Here is a 20,084-nt window from a genome sequence, read left to right as displayed (position 1 = left end):
CTGTTTGGCATGAGGACACTGTGAAGTCTAGTTGTGAGGCATGTGTTATCTGAAATAGTATTATGAAAAATGAAAACCACAGAGACAATGAAAACCACATTTATTAACAGCAAATGGAACATTTAAAATACTACAATTAATCTGAAAATAGATAATAGAAAACAGTCATCTGCAGCCACTGACTATTTATGAAAAAACAAATGCTATCAATTATAAATCAATGTTCAAACTGCATTTTTCACTACATACAGGGTGGCCCATGAAAAAGTAGCCTGCTTCTAATGTCTCTAAATCAAACTGCCTAATAGTAAATCTGTCTTAATTGTCTGTTGCAACCAATCATGCCTCAGCTTTTATTTTTTAAGAGACCTGTAAAAATTGAAAACTGAGTAAAGCATTTAAGAAACTACCCAGTTAATTATTATAGACATGTTCATGTGGCTAAGATGACTTTTCGGTATAGAGGCAAGACAACCAGTATCCTCCTTTCCGAGACACCTGCCTTCTCAAAGTTGCTGCTGGGACCCCATAATTAATCATCTTGTAGTGTCTTGCTGCTGTCTACTGCTGTGTGAGCAGGTAATATTTGTATGTATCCATATGGTGGGCCCTCAAAATAAATTTTACTGGTGGGCCCTAGACAGCCCAGTCCAACACTGGCGACAAGTACCAAGGAACAAAACCACCAGATAAACATTGTATTCAGAGTCTGCTTCAGAAATGGCATCAAACAGGCTCTGTTGCAAACATGAAGAAAGTGAGGCCTCCATCGATCACGATGGCTTAACTTGTGCATGAAATTCAGCAACGAATTGTGAGTAGTCCCCAAAATTTCAACTCAAGGAATGTCTGAGCATGTTTGTATATAAAGAATGACATGTCAGTGAGTGCTGAAATCTCTAAACTGGAAACTTGTGTGCAGGAACTGAAAGAATCTGACAAAACTAAATGTATAAATTACTGGACTTGGTTGCTCACTCTGGTTGCTGACAGACATTTGGACCCATTGCTGTGACAGACAAAGCTCGGTTTCATTACATGCATAAACATAAATGGGAAGTCATTTCAGCATAATTTTGTGACTTGTGGGTAATTTAAAAAAATCAATATGCTAGTTCATTTTGTCATACTATCCATTGAGGCAGGTTACTTTTTTGTGGACCACCCTGTATAACCCATTTGAATAATTTACTATATTGCTAAGGTTTATTATTTTACTGTGTCTTTTTAATTCATAGTTGCTTGTTAATGGGACATGCTCCTACATCTCAGTACAAGATGGACAGTGTCAGACTTTGCAAAGAAAAGTAATTCCCAGTTTTGAATGTATCATACACATCAAGGAGGAATAATAATAATGATAATAATAGTAAAAATAATATTTATTTATATAGTGTCACCATATTCCACAGCGCTTTACAATTCAGAGGGTTCATGTACAAGTTAAAAGACATGACACAGTTACTAGCTAATATACTGTACAACTGAAACACTAGCAGTGAGAGCCCTGCTCACAACAGCTTACAATCTATGACACAGAATGGAACAGAAGAGATGTTGAACAAAAGATGCTCTAGAATAGTTATTTTATGGAGAATGCAAGTAAAACAGATGTGTCAGTAGAGCTGATTGGTCCTCTTTTAATCACTAGAGAACACTTGGCTAGTTAAGTATCTACAATAGACTTGTATGGAATACTGAATTGATATTATCTGAATTCATTAACAAATCAACCAGGACAAGACAACAGAAAAAAAAAAAAAAAAAAAAAAACATTATATATATATATATATATATATATATCACGATGTGTCACAGAGGTTCCTGGCCTCGGTGAAGTAGGAGCCAGTAGCGCATATGCCCACAGCAGTAGCTGATGGACACTTTGGTAGTTAGCATAGCTGTGAAAAGTAGAGTTGAGCGAACACCTGGATGTTCGGGTTCGAGAAGTTCGGCCGAACATCCCGGAAATGTTCGGGTTCGGGATCCGAACCCGATCCGAACTTCGTCCCGAACCCGAACCCCATTGAAGTCAATGGGGACCCGAACTTTTCGGCACTAAAAAGGCTGTAAAACAGCCCAGGAAAGAGCTAGAGGGCTGCAAAAGGCAGCAACATGTAGGTAAATCCCCTGCAAACAAATGTGGATAGGGAAATGAATAAAAATAAAAATTAAATAAATAAAAATTAACCAAAATCAATTGGAGAGAGGTTCCATAGCAGAGAATCTGGCTTCCCGTCACCCACCACTGGAACAGTCCATTCTCAGATATTTAGGCCCCGGCACCCAGGCAGAGGAGAGAGGTCCCGTAACAGAGAATCTGTCTTCATGTCAGCAGAGAATTAGTCTGCATGTCATAGCAGAGAATGAGGCTTCACGTCAGCCACCACTGCAACAGTCCATTGGCATATATTTAGGCCCAGCACCCAGGCAGAGGAGAGAGGTCCCGTAACAGACAATCTGGCTTCATGTCAGCAGAGAATCAGTCTGCATGTCATAGCAGAGAATCAGGCTTCACGTCACCCACCACTGCAACAGTCCATTGTCATAAATTTAGGCCCAGCACTAGTGTTGAGCGGCATGTCCCATATTCGAATTCGCGAAATTTTGTGAATATTCGAAAGAATATTCGTAAAATATTCGCGATTATTCAAATTCGTTATTATTTCGCATATGCGATAATTCGAATTTTCGCATCGCATAATACATATGCTATGCAAAATTCACATGTGCGCTAATGAAATCGCCTTACGAAGATTCGCAACTCAATTCAATCACTAATGTATGAATGCAATGCCCTTTGCCTCTGTTCTGGGACAAGTGTAGATATTCGCATGTGCGCTAATAAAATCGCCTTACGAAGATTCGCACCTCAATCACTTTCTAGGGAATGTGAGACTTTTGGGAATCAATCGAGATACAGTGGGGGGTGATGACAGTAGTTGACAGAGTACAGATCAATGTAATCTGTAAGGTGGAAAGTAAAATAAAAAATACGAATTTTCGTTAATCAAATTTTACGAAGTTCTACGTATTCGCGAATATGGTGCTATACTATATGAATGCACAGGCCTTTGCCTCTCTGTTCTGGGGACAAGTGTAGATATTTGCATTTGCGTTAATAAAATCGCCTTACGAAGATTCGCAGCTCAATTCAATCACTAATGTATGAATGCAAAGCCCTTTGCCTCTGTTCTGGGACAAGTGTAGATATTCGCATGTGCGCTAATAAAATCGCCTTACGAAGATTCGCAACTCAATCACTTTCTAGGGAATGTGAGACTTTTGGGAATCAATCGAGATACAGTGGGGGGTGATGACAGTAGTTGACAGAGTACAGATCAATGTAATCTGTAAGGTGGAAAGTAAAATAAAAAATACGAATATTCGTAAATCGAATTTTACGAAGTTCTACGTATTCGCGAATATGGTGCTATACTATATGAATGCACAGGCCTTTGCCTCTCTGTTCTGGGGACAAGTGTAGATATTTGCATTTGCGTTAATAAAATCGCCTTACGAAGATTCGCAGCTCAATTCAATCACTAATGTATGAATGCAAAGCCCTTTGCCTCTGTTCTGGGACAAGTGTAGATATTCGCATGTGCGCTAATAAAATCGCCTTACGAAGATTCGCAACTCAATTCACTAATGTATGAATGCAAAGCCCTTTGCCTCTGTTCTGGGACGTGCCGATATTCGCATGTGCGCTAATAAAATCGCCTTACGAAGATTCGCAACTCAATTCACTAATGTATGAATGCAAAGCCCTTTGCCTCTGTTCTGGGACGTGCCGATATTCGCATGTGCGCTAATAAAATCGCCTTACGAAGATTCGCAACTCAATTCACTAATGTATGAATGCAAAGCCCTTTGCCTCTGTTCTGGGACGTGCCGATATTCGCATGTGCGCTAATAAAATCGCCTTACGAAGATTCGCAACTCAATTCACTAATGTATGAATGCAAAGCCCTTTGCCTCTGTTCTGGGACAAGTGTAGATATTCGCATGTGCGCTAATAAAATCGCCTTACGAAGATTCGCAACTCAATCACTTTCTAGGGAATGTGAGACTTTTGGGAATCAATCGAGATACAGTGGGGGGTGATGACAGTAGTTGACAGAGTACAGATCAATGTAATCTGTAAGGTGGAAAGTAAAATAAAAAATACGAATATTCGTAAATCGAATTTTACGAAGTTCTACGTATTCGCGAATATGGTGCTATACTATATGAATGCACAGGCCTTTGCCTCTCTGTTCTGGGGACAAGTGTAGATATTTGCATTTGCGTTAATAAAATCGCCTTACGAAGATTCGCAGCTCAATTCAATCACTAATGTATGAATGCAAAGCCCTTTGCCTCTGTTCTGGGACGTGCCGATATTCGCATGTGCGCTAATAAAATCGCCTTACGAAGATTCGCAACTCAATTCACTAATGTATGAATGCAAAGCCCTTTGCCTCTGTTCTGGGACGTGCCGATATTCGCATGTGCGCTAATAAAATCGCCTTACGAAGATTCGCAACTCAATTCACTAATGTATGAATGCAAAGCCCTTTGCCTCTGTTCTGGGACGTGCCGATATTCGCATGTGCGCTAATAAAATCGCCTTACGAAGATTCGCGCCTCAATCACTTTCTAGGCAATGTGAGTAAGATCTGAGCTGTTGGACCTTTGGGAAACAATCAATTATATGTGTACTGTAATTTTGTGGGGGGGGGAAAAAACAAAAAACGAATATTCGTTTTTACGAATATATAGCACTATATTCGAAATATTCGCGAAATCGCGAAGTTGCGATATTCGCGAAAAAAATTTGCTTTTCGAATATTCGCGCTCAACACTACCCAGCACCCAGGCAGAGGAGAGAGGTCCCGTAACAGACAATCTGGCTTCATGTCAGCAGAGAATCAGTCTGCATGTCATAGCAGAGAATGAGGCTTCACGTCAGCCACCACTGCAACAGTCCATTGGCATATATTTAGGCCCAGCACCCAGGCAGAGGAGAGAGGTCCCGTAACAGACAATCTGGCTTCATGTCAGCAGAGAATCAGTCTTCATATCATAGCAGAGAATCAGGCTTCACGTCACCCACCACTGTAAGAGTCCATTTTCATAAATTTAGGCCCAGCACACAGGCAGAGGAGAGAGGTCCCGTAACAGAGGATCTGGCTTCATGTCAGCAGAGAATCAGTCTGCATGTCATAGCAGAGAATCAGGCTTCACATCACCCAACATTGGAACAGTCCATTGGCATATATTTAGGCCCCGGCACCCAGACAGAGGAGAGGTTCATTCAACTTTGGGTAGCCTCGCAATATAATGGTAAAATGAAAATAAAAATAGGATTGAATGAGGAAGTGCCCTGGAGTCCAATAATATATGGTTAAGGGGAGGTAGTTAATGTCTAATCTGGACAAGGGACGGACAGATCCTGTGGGATCCATGCCTGGTTCATTTTTATGAACGTCAGCTTGTCCACATTGGCTGTAGACAGGCGGCTGCGTTTGAGGCCTAGTATTTAGGCGCTGGGTGACCGGTATGGATTTAGTGACAGAATTAGACTTGGAAATGCACAGAAGCGTGTGTGTGTGAAGTTATTCTGAATGACCCAATGTGCACCTTGAATATTATATACCCTTTTAGGGATAGATTTCAAATAGCTCTGATATAGCAGAAACCACTAAATTATGAAATTGCTAAATTGGGAATTGTACTTCAACCCAGAACAAAAAATGTGCTTTGACGGGCACTAAATAACTTTCCCAGCTACAACAGGACAACGGTAACGAGAGATTTAGAGGGATTTAAATTTGAGGCCTAGTATTTAGGCGCTGGGTGACAGGTATGGGTTTAGTGACAGAATTAGACTTGGAAATACACAGTAGCGGGTGTGTGTGAAGTTATTCTGAATGACCCTATGTGCACCTTCAATATTATATACCCTTTTAGGGATAGATTTCAAATAGCTCTGATATAGCAGAAACCACTAAATTATGAAATTGCTAAATTGGGAATTGTACTTCAACCCAGAACAAAAAATGTGCTTTGACGGACACTAAATATCTTGCCCAGCAACAACAGTACACCGGTGGGTAACGAGAGATTTAGAGGGAATTAAATTTGAGGCCTAGTATTTAGGCGCTGGGTCACCGGTATGGATTTAGTGACAGAATTAGACTTGGAAATACACAGTAGCGGGTGTGTGTGAAGTTATTCTGAATGACCCTATGTGCACCTTCAATATTATATACCCTTTTAGGGATAGATTTCAAATAGCTCTGATATAGCAGAAACCACTAAATTATGAAATTGCTAAATTGGGAATTGTACTTCAACCCAGAACAAAAAATGTGCTTTGACGGACACTAAATATCTTGCCCAGCAACAACAGTACAGCGGTGGGTAACGAGAGATTTAGAGGGAATTAAATTTGAGGCCTAGTATTTAGGCGCTGGGTCACCGGTATGGATTTAGTGACAGAATTAGACTTGGAAATGCACAGAAGCGTGTGTGTGAAGTTATTCTGAATGACCCTATGTGCACCTTCAATATTATATACCCTTTTTGGGATAGATTTCAAATAGCTCTGATATAGCAGGAACCACTAAATTATGAAATTGCTAAATTGGGAATTGTACTTCAACCCAGAACAAAAAATGTGCTTTGACGGGCACTAAATAACTTTCCCAGCTACAACAGGACAACGGTAACGAGAGATTTAGAGGGATTTAAATTTGAGGCCTAGTATTTAGGCGCTGGGTGACAGGTATGGGTTTAGTGACAGAATTAGACTTGGAAATACACAGTAGCGGGTGTGTGTGAAGTTATTCTGAATGACCCTATGTGCACCTTCAATATTATATACCCTTTTTGGGATAGATTTCAAATAGCTCTGATATAGCAGAAACCACTAAATTATGAAATTGCTAAATTGGGAATTGTACTTCAACCCAGAACAAAAAATGTGCTTTGACGGACACTAAATATCTTGCCCAGCAACAACAGTACACCGGTGGGTAACGAGAGATTTAGAGGGAATTAAATTTGAGGCCTAGTATTTAGGCGCTGGGTCACCGGTATGGATTTAGTGACAGAATTAGACTTGGAAATACACAGTAGCGGGTGTGTGTGAAGTTATTCTGAATGACCCTATGTGCACCTTCAATATTATATACCCTTTTTGGGATAGATTTCAAATAGCTCTGATATAGCAGGAACCACTAAATTATGAAATTGCTAAATTGGGAATTGTACTTCAACCCAGAACAAAAAATGTGCTTTGACGGGCACTAAATAACTTTCCCAGCTACAACAGGACAACGGTAACGAGAGATTTAGAGGGATTTAAATTTGAGGCCTAGTATTTAGGCGCTGGGTGACAGGTATGGGTTTAGTGACAGAATTAGACTTGGAAATACACAGTAGCGGGTGTGTGTGAAGTTATTCTGAATGACCCTATGTGCACCTTCAATATTATATACCCTTTTTGGGATAGATTTCAAATAGCTCTGATATAGCAGGAACCACTAAATTATGAAATTGCTAAATTGGGAATTGTATTTCAACCCAGAACAAGAAATGTGCTTGAACGGACACTAAATAACTCGCCCAGCTACAGCACTAGGGACAGATTTAGCTGGATATAAATTTGAGGCCTAGTATTTAGGCGCTGGGTGACCGGTATGGATTTAGTGACAGAATTAGACTGGGATATGGCCAAAAAATGAACAGACTATTGCTGGTTAAATGCACTTGGTGTGACAGCTTCACCCTGATGTAGGCTTTAGCCAAAAAACAACCACACCATTGAGGGTTAAATGCACTTGGTGACAGGCGCAGCTTGCCCCTGATTTTGTATATGGCCAAAAAATGAACAGACTATTGCTGGTTAAATGCACTTGGTGTGACAGCTTCACCCTGATGTAGGCTTTAGCCAAAAAACAACCACACCATTGAGGGTTAAATGCACTTGGTGACAGGCGCAGCTTGCCCCTGATTTTGTATATGGCCAAAAAATGAACAGACTATTGCTGGTTAAATGCACTTGGTGTGACAGCTTCACCCTGATGTAGGCTTTAGCCAAAAAACAACCACACCATTGAGGGTTAAATGCACTTGGTGACAGGCGCAGCTTGCCCCTGATTTTGTATATGGCCAAAAAATGAACAGACTATTGCTGGTTAAATGCACTTGGTGTGACAGCTTCACCCTGATGTAGGCTTTAGCCAAAAAACAACCACACCATTGAGGGTTAAATGCACTTGGTCGCAGCTTGTGCTGGCGCACCACAAGACACAAAATGGCCGCCGATCACCCCAGAAAAATGAGACTGACAAACGGTCTGTGCAGCCTAAAAACAGTGAGCAATTGAGGATCAGCAGCTCAATGATCCACAGCTGCAGATCGATCAGTTAATCAAGTCCTTTGGAGGAGTTAATCTGCCTAATCTCGCCCTACTGTCGCAGCCGCAACCTCTCCCTACGCTAATCAGAGCAGAGTGACGGGCGGCGCTATGTGACTCCAGCTTAAATAGAGGCTGGGTCACATGGTGCTCTGGCCAATCACAGCCATGCCAATAGTAGGCATGGCTGTGATGGCCTCTTGGGGCAAGTAGTATGACGCTTGTTGATTGGCTGCTTTGCAGCCTTTCAAAAAGCGCCAAGAAAGCGTCACAAAAGCGCGAAGAAAGCGACGAACACCGAACCCGAACCCGGACTTTTACGAAAATGTCCGGGTTCGGGTCCGTGTCACGGACACCCCAAAATTCGGTACGAACCCGAACTATACAGTTCGAGTTCGCTCATCCCTAGTGAAAAGCTAATCTGAGACGACTCTTACTGGGAGTAGCCATAGTGCTGGGCGGGTGGCTACTCCCCACGGTCCATGCCGGGTTTTGACTGGCTTACAAAAAGTCAGCCAGCAGGGTAATGTGGATGTGTGTGTGATTACCTGGCTGACGGTGGAGCTCTGTGTAGCTGTGTGTTTTTGGAGCCGAGTGAAAACCGGAGGGTCTCTGCCTAGAGACAAAGGACAAAGCAAGGTCCCCATCTACTCCGTGGGGAGTACAGTACTGTGCCCTAACCCTTCCTATGTGATTTGTTCAGATTTGGGACTGAATAGTTTTTTCTTTAAGTGTCAGCTGAAGTAAGCTGGTCACTGCCGCCTGTTGAATTGTGATGTGCCAACAATAAAATACATTTATTACTTTCACCACTAAGTGCAGATCTGCAATTCCGGATCAGGGCAGCACATGGTGCTGCCCCATAGAAATTAATAAGTCTGCAATTCCGTTCCGCAAAATGCGGAACGAAATTGCGGACGTGTGAATGGACCCTAAGAGCCATGTCCATAGCAAAGAGCTTAATATTAATGTTGAATATTTGAAATATTTTATCCTCTTTTTATCTGTAAATAAACAACAATAGTAAATGCATAGTTTGCAAGTGTATTCCTGTTACTTAGATGAATAGTAACTTACCTTTCATTCCCTCCCACACTATGCTTTGGACATTATTAGAGGTTTCTTTGCTCATTTAGACATAAACAATGTCTTTCTTGGAATGCATGCAGTACTCACTTAAATTCCATGCTTAATGGCTTCAGCAACAGCCCCACAGTGTGAAACTCATTCACACCCTGCAGGGGGAGGACACACTTTAACCAGTTGAGTTGACACTGCACAGCATTTACAGTCTGTTCACATTACCCCATTCTACCTTAGAACAAAAAAAGTACTCTAGAGACATTAGGTTCTGCTTATTTCCTGACAGACACGATGAGCTCATGCTACAAGTGAAAGAGCTGAGCGTTTAAGTTTGAATTAAACTCTATGACACTAATACAGACATCTCCAGGCATAAGTAAAGCATTATAATAACATCAATACTAAGCAATTTTAGCTGAATCACATATTGAGTTTTGAAAAGGTACCACATATTCTATATTCATAAATTGTTTCTTTATTTTTTAATTGTTAAAATTTGGTCTAAGCTAAAATGTCTTGCCATAAAACAAAATCAGCTCTTTGTACATTTTGTTCCACTTCACTAATCCCTTTTAGACTTTAAGCTCTTACAGATAGCATCATTTCTCTTTTAAAGGGAATGTATAATAAAAAAATGACCCATTGTGTGAATCAGGTTTTTATGTTAAACATATGCTTAAAGAATATTTGATCATTTAATCTCCCATTTCAATACATATGGAAACATCAAATCCACTACTTCTTGTTCTGTACAGAAAACTTTACTGAAGTTATCTACTTATCTATCATTCTAATCCTTCCTGTAATGATATCACCTCTGTGTATAGATGAAAACAGGATCCACCATTCACAATAGGTGTTTGTCAAAGCTTTTGCTGTATATTCTTTCCTTGTACAATAATCTCTGCACAGTTCACAAAGCATGCCTAGTAAACTCTCCCATGGAAGTCAATGAGGTCAGCTCCTGTCCCATGACCCATGTGGCTGCCATAAAGCAAAGGGTGGCTCATGGGTCATAGACACAATGGACAGGAGCAATGCGTTGCTCAGTGGTTAGCATTGGTGCCTTGCAGTGCTGGGGTCCTAGGTTTGAAAGCGACCATGAACAACATCTGCATTGAGTTTGTATTTTCTCCATGTGCTTGAGTGAGTTTTCTTCGGGTTCTCTGGTTTCCTTCCACACTCCAAAGACATATTGATAGGGAACTTAGATTGTGATCCCCATTGGGGACAGCTTGATGCTAATGTCTGTAAAGCGCTGCAGAATATGGTAGTGTTATATCAATTTTGTAAAATAAAATCTTGAAATGCTTTCTAAATGCTATTAAGAATATTTCAAGCAATATGACAGCCTCCATAATTATGTTTAGGAAATATAATAAAAAAATCTGTAATCAGAAAATAAACACAGATTAGAAAAAAGAAATGTGTTGGTTTATGGTTTCAACTGGCAGAAATTTTGGGTAACATATCCCCTTTAAATTCTCAGCTAGAGGGGTTAATATGCAAAGTTAATATAAGCCACTTACTAATGTATTGTGATTGTCCATATTGTGGGTGGGGGCACAATTTGAAGTTCTGTTATCTCTTCCAGATAAAAAAAAAGTAAATTAAAGACAGGGAAAAAAAATAATCGCATTTCTAATAAATTCAGTTTGTGGTATTGCTTTGGATAATCTCTGCACTCAGAGCATATGGACTCAGCATTACCCTATATTACAACTTTTCTTGGTTTGAATAATCTCCTTTTGTGCTCCTGGTATGTATTATCACGGAAAGGTAAATATTTTTTTAGACCAGGATCTTGATTGAAATGATATAGCAAATGGAAATCATCTGCCTGCCCTGAGAATTACCAGTGGGAAAACAATGAGATAAATCATACAATCAAAACATTAACTATTAAACTAAAAAAAAAAATAACAAACATTGAAATTCCACTTTCTCTTGCATGACTTTAGCTATATTAACCATGTGGCCTCTTAGTTATATGCATCACTATGTAGAAAATAAATAATATGTATGCAGAATATAGCAGCTACACTTGCACAAAATTTATTAAAATTGTAAAATAAAGCCAGTGACCATAGTATAAATATCATAGTTGAACTCTCATATCTGTGTACTAGTTCCTTTATACAGAATTATATGTTTATACATATTAATACAAATCAGCAATGAATAAATGTAGCTATTGTGCTTTCACCTTATTCTCCAAATTTATACTTGCCACCTGAACTATCTACCCTTTCCTATCCCACCTCATCCACAACCTTAAAACCTTATGTATCCAAGCAGGCCTAAATCATCTATTCAATATATTAGTCACTTCTAGACACACTCTTAGTTTCTGGTCTTCTTTATATAAGCTATTAACCATCAAACCCATTATTCAGAGATCCATCTTCTGTAACCAGATTCCACCTAATTGCTCTACTCCCTTTTGCTTCAGAACTCCTTGAACATGTCCACCCTGACCTGTCCTCCCTTTCATCCATTTCTATTTTTCACCTACTACAATCTGGCTTCATTGGTCTATTAACTACCAAAGCTATACAATATAACTCCATATTACTTCTAGATAAAATTCTATGACTTCCCATGTCCCTTTTACACTTACAAACCTCACATTTATGTTACCTCTCTGGCATTGTTCTATGCCCCTCACATCATCTCTAGAACATGAAAGTCACTTCAACCATCCAAATCTTCCAAAGCTTCCAAACTACTATAGCTCAGTCTACGCTATATTTATTTATTTTATGCACTTATATTGTGCTACTATATTCTGCAGTGCTTTACAGACATTAGCATCCAACTGTCCCCAATGGGGCTCACAATCTAAGATCCCTATCAATATGCCTTTAGAGTGTGGGAGGAAACTGGAGAACCCGGAGGAAACACACAAACACGGGGAGAACATACAAAAGCCATGAGGATGTTGTCCTTGGTCGGATATAAATGTAGGACCCCAGCGCTGGAAGGCACCAGTGCTAACCACTGAACTACAGTGCTGTCCATAAGTAACTAACCAGCTTCAGCCCTCACCCTCTGTCTCTTTCCTCTTTCTATATGAAAGTAATTTTTTGGAGTTGTTTAGTGCTTATTTATGTCAATCACATGTACAACACTCTAGAGGTTAATTGCATTATTAAAATAAATAATAATAATAATTGTGACACTAGATTTAGCTAAGATTTTTTGAATGCAGATTAACTATCTTGTCAAAATGGGGTCTCTGATAATGTATTCTATGATGGTTGTTTTTGTGTGCTTTATTATCCATTGCATTTATTGCTCCCATGTTCTGCAAAACAGTACTTAAGGCTGTATTACGCAGCCCTATGTAGGCCTGAAGCATTTTCTCCTGGTAATCGCCTACTTTCTAGTGGAGGAGACCACTGCTATTACATGCAGTGATCTCCTCCGCAGCATGGGGAGGAGCCATCGCGAAGCCATCTCTCATCTCCATGCTGTATAGTGGTTTGCCGGCAGCAGATTGTCATTAGACATCACAATCTGCTGCCTGCAAATTATAATTTTTTAACATGTTAAAAGATTTGGATTGCCCAATGAACGAGCGTTTGCAGCAAAAGAATTACACTGAAAGATGATCTCTAACGAGTGTTCAAACGAACGCTCGTTAGAGATCATCTGCCTAAAAATCATCAGGTGTAATACAGGCTTTACTGTCCCCAATAAGGCTCACAATCTAAATAACCTGTCTCAAACACATATATCCAGATAATGGTGGGAAATTGAATGCTGTGTTTGATAACTTGTCCAACATAAGCTCACAAAGAGATGATTTCTGTTGTAGCAAGCATTAAATATTGTACCATTTGTTTGAAAAAGTACATTATCAGGTATATAAACTAAGACAAATACATCTCAATAAGTGAGTATCCTTAAGATTTAATTTAAGAAATCTACCAGATTGGTTTTTAACAAATCTATTTTTATTGAAAGGTTTTACAATAATAGAGCACCAAATATAAAAGTGCATACAAAATAGGTTTCAAGATGTTGATGAAGCCATATTGAATGAGTACAAATATTACATGAGAAAGTGAGGACCAGGGAGGGAAGGGAAAGGGGGTGGACAAGAAGGCAAAGAGGAAAAATAAAAGGAGAAGGGGACATAGAAATGACCAAAATATAGGCCTCTTCTAGCGTGAAAAGGACTGAAACTCAAAGATGACTGTGAAGAGAGCAAGAAACTGATCAGAGCAGTACAAAAGTAAGCATCAAGTAAGCATCAAATGTGCAGAGAACAATTATGTATACAGAACATTTGTGACCACATCCTGGCTATAGCCTATATAAGACAGATATCTTAGTTAAGTAATTATGAAACAAAATGAAACAAAAATAGGTACATCGGAAACTTGTAAGACCATGTATGGAGTTGTTTTAATATAAAATGAGTATGATCTACCAAGATCTAGCTAGTTCTACAGCTGTTCAGCCTTATCCTGCCATTGTTCAATTTCTGGGTCGGTCCCGCTTAGCCATTTCAATGCTATAGTAATCTAGCTGCTTGTACCAAGAGAGTGGGTAGTGCCATTTCTCTGAGGGCAACCTAAGGTACCACTAATGTATAAACATCTATAGCAGGTGTCTGACCCAGCTAATCCCATGTGGAACAATTTACTTTGGTCATTATACCTTCGGTTCATGGTTTTATAAGATTGTGCCTGGATTTTAACTCAAAGATGGATTAGGGTTATCCAGGCATCATTAAATGTTCTGTCTAGATCTTTTCCTTAGGATCTGATTTAAGCAGCAACTCCTGTGTTTGGTTGGGATAAAATAGACTCATAGATGAGAGAGATAGCATGTTTTGGCATAGTCTTATGTGCAAGCTTCTCAAACCAAGTAGCATCTGATTTTTAGTACATGTAGAGTTTAGGGAAAAGCAGGAGCGTCTGAATTCTTGCCTATCCAGGAAGTTTCCTTCCCTAAATAAAAGCGAAAGCATAGAGGCTCTATGTCATCTTTGGAAGTGATATCTAGTGTTGATCGCAAATATTTTAATAGCAATTTTTTATTGTGAATATTGGAACGAATTCACGAAGAAGTAGAATATAGTGCTATATATTCGTAATTGCGAAATATTCTAGATCAGTAACCTCCCTTCTTGCTTCTGGGCCAATGAGAATGCTGCAATATCTTTGTCAGAGCTTAGAAACATCCCTAGAAACCAATAGGAAAGTTGCCTACCCCTTACTATATAAGAACCTCCCCAGCAGCCATTTTCTGCTGTATTTTGCAGTTCTGAGAGAGAGCAGTGACATTGCTGTGCTCTGTGCTTTCATTTGGATCCTATTCCTTATCCAATTACATTATTTAGTTAGCTAGCTTATATATATATAATACAGATAGTGGGAGATAGTCAGTGTAGGTTATATCCTGATATAGTGTAGCTGGTTCCAGTGCAGGGTGTTAGGTAGTGTGATAGGAATTACTGTTTCTCTGCTGCCCATACATACATGCTACAGACATAGTCCTGTGATGTCACAACAATACTTAGTGCACCAATCAGTAATATCTACTCAGACCTGATAAAATGTGGAGTTGCATGTATTGCGCAAAAAATATGTGCATCATTAGTGCCGATTTTCACAATCGCGAAAATAATGACTGGAGATCCCGAATTCTAGAATTTGCTAATTTATTGAGAATATTATGCAAAAAATTGCAAAATATCGTGAAAATGAATATGGGCTATGCCTCTCATCACTAGTGATATCATTCGAGAGCATGGTGATAGTTATATCTTTAAAAAGATTCCAAAAGTGAGGTGTGTTTTGTATTGTGGGTTGTAGAAAGTGAGGAATGAGTATAATTAATTCTCTTTAGTATTTGACATCAATACTGTGCTGCTAAATTAACTGAAAATATGCCTCCTACTACCCGCTGCCCAGATAACAATTACTGTTATAAGCTCATTTACTATGCTAGAACTTACTTGGGACTATATTACTAAACTGATCCAATATACCATCAGACTAAACTGAATATTCTTGCTCTGTACCATATGTTTTATTGATACAATGGTGGAAATTTATGAAGATTGGCGTTTTCTGCGCCAGTCTTGATATCCCATGCACAGCTAGAGGATGTGCCTAATTTATGATGAGGTGCATTTACTCCAAAAAACTGGCATAAATCAAGATAAATTTGTCTCTGCAGCAGGCCATGCCTCTTCCCTGTCTTTGCTACACACCCTTTTAGAAAAGTGACGAGGCCAGCGAAAAAGCAGAGATGAAAAAAATAAATTAAAAGTCACGCTTGCGACTTTTTAACGCCACTTCTCAGGCATAAAGGAAAAGATAAATCTCCCCCAATGTGTGTAAGAATTATTTGATTCAAGTTTTAGGCATAGGCATAGAGGACCTATCACATCCTGACAGGACTGAAACTGGTACACCTTTACAGTTGTAATTTAACTGATCCCAATGCTGTTCTACCCTTTTCTTCAAGCCTTCACATTTTCTTGCAATCATTGCCATTTCAGCACCCTATACTAGTAAATTATCAGGTGGGCAGTCCACTGTTCCTGTAATTTCATTAGTATTGGATGATGAAATGGTACTGACTGTGGGAGAATAAGGGGGTAGCCAGAAAAACAGCACTGGAACCAGTTAATTGGCAGCTGTAGAGATGTGCATCCAGTTGGGAATAAAAGCCAGTAATGAAGCTCACCAAGATGCTACATGGTAATTTCACTGTCATAATATTTTTTTTTACTATTCATATATAATGCAATAGTAGAACCTTTGAAAATATTATGCAGGATTTTAATGCCCATAGCTGGGATATCTGTTGTACTTTCTTCTTCATTTATGTTTCCCAACTTCCATGAAGAAAGTTTCTGTATGCGCTTGGCATTTTAATGGAGCTCTATGTTGCGAGCATAAAAAGAAACATATTTGCTTGTTGCTCCCTACCATCTATGGTATAAATGGAGGTGTGGTCCTCTCTGTTTGGGTAGAGTCACACGTTGGATTTTTGACCATGTCAAAATCCGACTGCATATCCCACATCAAAACTACAAAAGTTTCTCTGGTGTCTTTATATTTGGAATGATGCAGTCCTGATCTAAGTTTATCTCCTTTGAATGGAGCAAAACCATGAGCAGGCTCCTGTTGTGGCTATCCAGGGTGTCCACAGGGTAGTTGTACTATGTTAATATTGCCATGGTCTGGAAAACCACATGATGAAAAATCCTTGGCCACATGAACACAAATGAATCAATGAAAACAATAGTAGGCAGTTTTAGCACAGATTTGGCGCTGTTTATGGCACCAAAAACAATGCCAAATAACTGTTGTGTGAAACTACCCTTATATTTACACTGGCTTATCAGCATTAAATAGGTTTCCAATTTTCTCTCCAAGGCTTCTCTCAAAGACATGTACAGTATTTGGGAAAAATGGAACTGAGTAATCAGCCATAAATGAGTAATGATTTATGATGAACCGTACAGGATACAAATGTTACCTTTCATTCTTTTGCATTTTTCTCATGTTTTACAAACATTTTCAGTGGAAAAGCAGCAAAACAAAAGCAGCAAAGCAAATCTGACTTATTTTAGTATATCCGTCAGCAATTCTGCATTGTGACTAATGAAACGTTTCCTGTGCTTTCCTGTTCCTGCAAACCGTGCTGTTTAACGTAACTTCCTGCTCAAAAATCACTAATAAATATGACACAGATAGACCCTAGTCACTTCCTCTGTTTCCAAGTTGGCTAAACAAACCACGATGTTATGTCTGTCATAGTGTACATTAATCAGAATGGAAGTTTTGTCTATTTAAGTCTTCCCACAGATGATGTTTTAAAGTAAACGCCACGTAATGCTTGGATACTCTAAAACACTGATTCTAAAAAGATCTTCATTTTACAGTTCAGGCTGACTAATAATAAAAGTCCAGATTACTTCATGAAATGCATATTTGACCCCATATGAAGAATGAAAATGGCTAAAGTTTCCTTAGATTGCCTCTTGTAGACGACTATATATATATATATAATTTTTTTTTTATAGCACTGACATTAGAATATAGCCGTATTAAAGTCCCCATCGGTCTACTAATGGAATAATGTAAATGTTATGCATATGTACAGTACATTATTACACAATTATAAACATTGGAAATTAAGAAAATTTTCCTGGAAGATTTTTACAAAATTAACTTTTCTCTGAACTTCTAAATTTTTAGAAGATAGTTGCCAAAAAATATATTATAGCATTCTTTCTGTTACTTGTCCATTTAGATTTTGCCATAAACCTCAAGGACAGATGTATTATTTAGTCATGCCTCAAGGGTCATTAAATTCAGCACATCATGAAATATAGCACATGGTGTTTTATACAGTTGGGTCTAATTCTTAATTTTATGGTTTAAGACCAAAGAAAATGCAATAATGTGTGGAGTTATGGTCATTTATACTAGCACATAAATTGCAGAGTAAAGCTTCTTTACCTCCATAAAAGAATTGCTGTCTAAATTCTGTGACCCATAGCACAGCATCCTATACAGTGGAAATGATTAACCACTATGCAAGTTGTCTATGCTGATAGTTGGTGCACTCCATTCACATAGCCACAGGTGGGCTTATTTTGTGTGGGACAAGTTTGTAATAGTGCCATTTAATATTTAATATTCCATATTATGTACTGGGAAACCGAAACAATGATTGTGTGGAGCTGAAAAAAATGCAATGTACCTTTTTTAATATAGGTTTCATATTTATAGCATTCACTGGACAGTAAAAATTACACATTAACTTTATTCTACGGGCCAGGATGATTACAGTGATACCAAACTTGTATAGGTTCTATTATGTTAATAAATAAAAACTCTCAACATATTCTGACACCCTTAATTTTATTTATTTCTGCCTACTAGGTTGTGTTAGAGGTCTTTTTTTGTTGGACATGCTGAAGTTTGTATTGATAACATTTTGGAGTATGCATACTTTTCATTTATTTATTTGTTTCAGAAGCAAAACAACCCAAAAATTATGATTCAGACATTTACATTTTTTTACCATTATGGCATTTAATGTATAGGAGGCTCACTGAAAACATACATTACTGATTGACGCTGAAAAAGGTGAAAACAAGTCACTGAGTTTTGGAAGCAGTATTAAAACATAACTTTTAATAATGTCTCCTAAAAGTGACAAACAAAAACATATGTATTAAAACACAAGAAAGGAATCTAATGAGGATAGCTCACCCCAGGTAAGTGAATAGGATGAGACAGGCATGTCTACAGGAACAACAATACTAAGCGATGGTGGTCCTATCCATGCAATATACCAGGGACAGATCAACCAGATCTGTAGCAGCCAGCCACCCAGGAAAAATTACTAAATTAATGTTCCTATATATTCGTGTGATGTGTGGGCAACCAAATGGAGTATTAGGCTGAAAAAAGTCGCATGATTTGTCCACTTAAGAAACCTAAAAAAAAAAAAAAAGATCAGCAAACAGGCAATATTGTATGCAGGCTAATTTCTGTAAGTGTTTTAATCATGTGTCGGCAGATAATGTATTCTGCCTTTTCTGTATGCATATTTTACAATGCACAGGTTTAGTATTGTGCCCATCCATATGTCACCCTGAAGCTGCCAACTACTTTGGTAAGCTAATCAGAAGAATAGAGTGCCAACCTGGCAATATCAGTTATACAATGGGCTGACAATTATACAGCTGGTGCTGTCGCTCCAAACCACTGAATACACCTACAGGCTAACAGCCGATGGACTAGGCAGCACATTGCCATATCAACCACCCGGTCAGCTTTACCCTTTAAAAGACAAAGCCAAGGTTGTACTGGGTTTCCTTGGGCCCACCAGGGAAAATTGTTTTGGGGGCCCAACCTCTATGTCAAAAGTCTAATAGGTTTTGATTCAAAGAAATACACCCTAGTGGCAAGTTATTGGCCACAAAGGCAACTTCAATGTTTTTTTGTTTCCTCATGGGTCTTTGGGGGTCACTATGGTATTAGAGCCTGGCCCTTCATAAAATTCTCTAGCACTCTGGTGGGCCAGTCAAATGCTAGACAAAGCCTATTTTCACCTGAAGGATGAAGCCCCATTTTTCAAAGCTGATGTCGTAATATCTTTGGAATGCTTTTACTACTTTTACAAGCGATACTGAGATTTGTTTTCTCGTGACACATTGTACTTTACATAAGTGATAAATGTAGGTTGATATATAAAATCCAAAATTTTATAAAACTGTAGCGAAATTTTCAATTTTCCAAATTTGAATTTCTTTTCTTTTAAGTTATAGCTCACAAAATACCTGTATTATATTATCGTTAAAGGGAATTTACAGTGCAGTTCCTAAGCCCACTCCATACATCTGGCACCCGGCCACAATAACCGGGATCCGTGATGATGCCAAACCCAGCCATTTAAGCCCTCAGATGCTGCGGTCAAGGAAAAAAAAAAATATTAACAGATGCCTCAGACTGATGCCATACACTTCACTAGACTTCCAGGATATAAAAGCATGGTGTGCTATACACGTTTGCCTTCCAGACCCTGCCTTCAGCTTCCATAGCAACCAAAA

The sequence above is a fragment of the Bufo gargarizans genome, chromosome 2 (assembly GCF_014858855.1).
Source record: "Bufo gargarizans isolate SCDJY-AF-19 chromosome 2, ASM1485885v1, whole genome shotgun sequence".
In the NCBI taxonomy this organism is placed as follows: domain Eukaryota; kingdom Metazoa; phylum Chordata; class Amphibia; order Anura; family Bufonidae; genus Bufo; species Bufo gargarizans.
The sequence above is the reverse complement of the archived record's forward strand: the minus strand, read 5'-3'. Positions refer to the sequence as shown.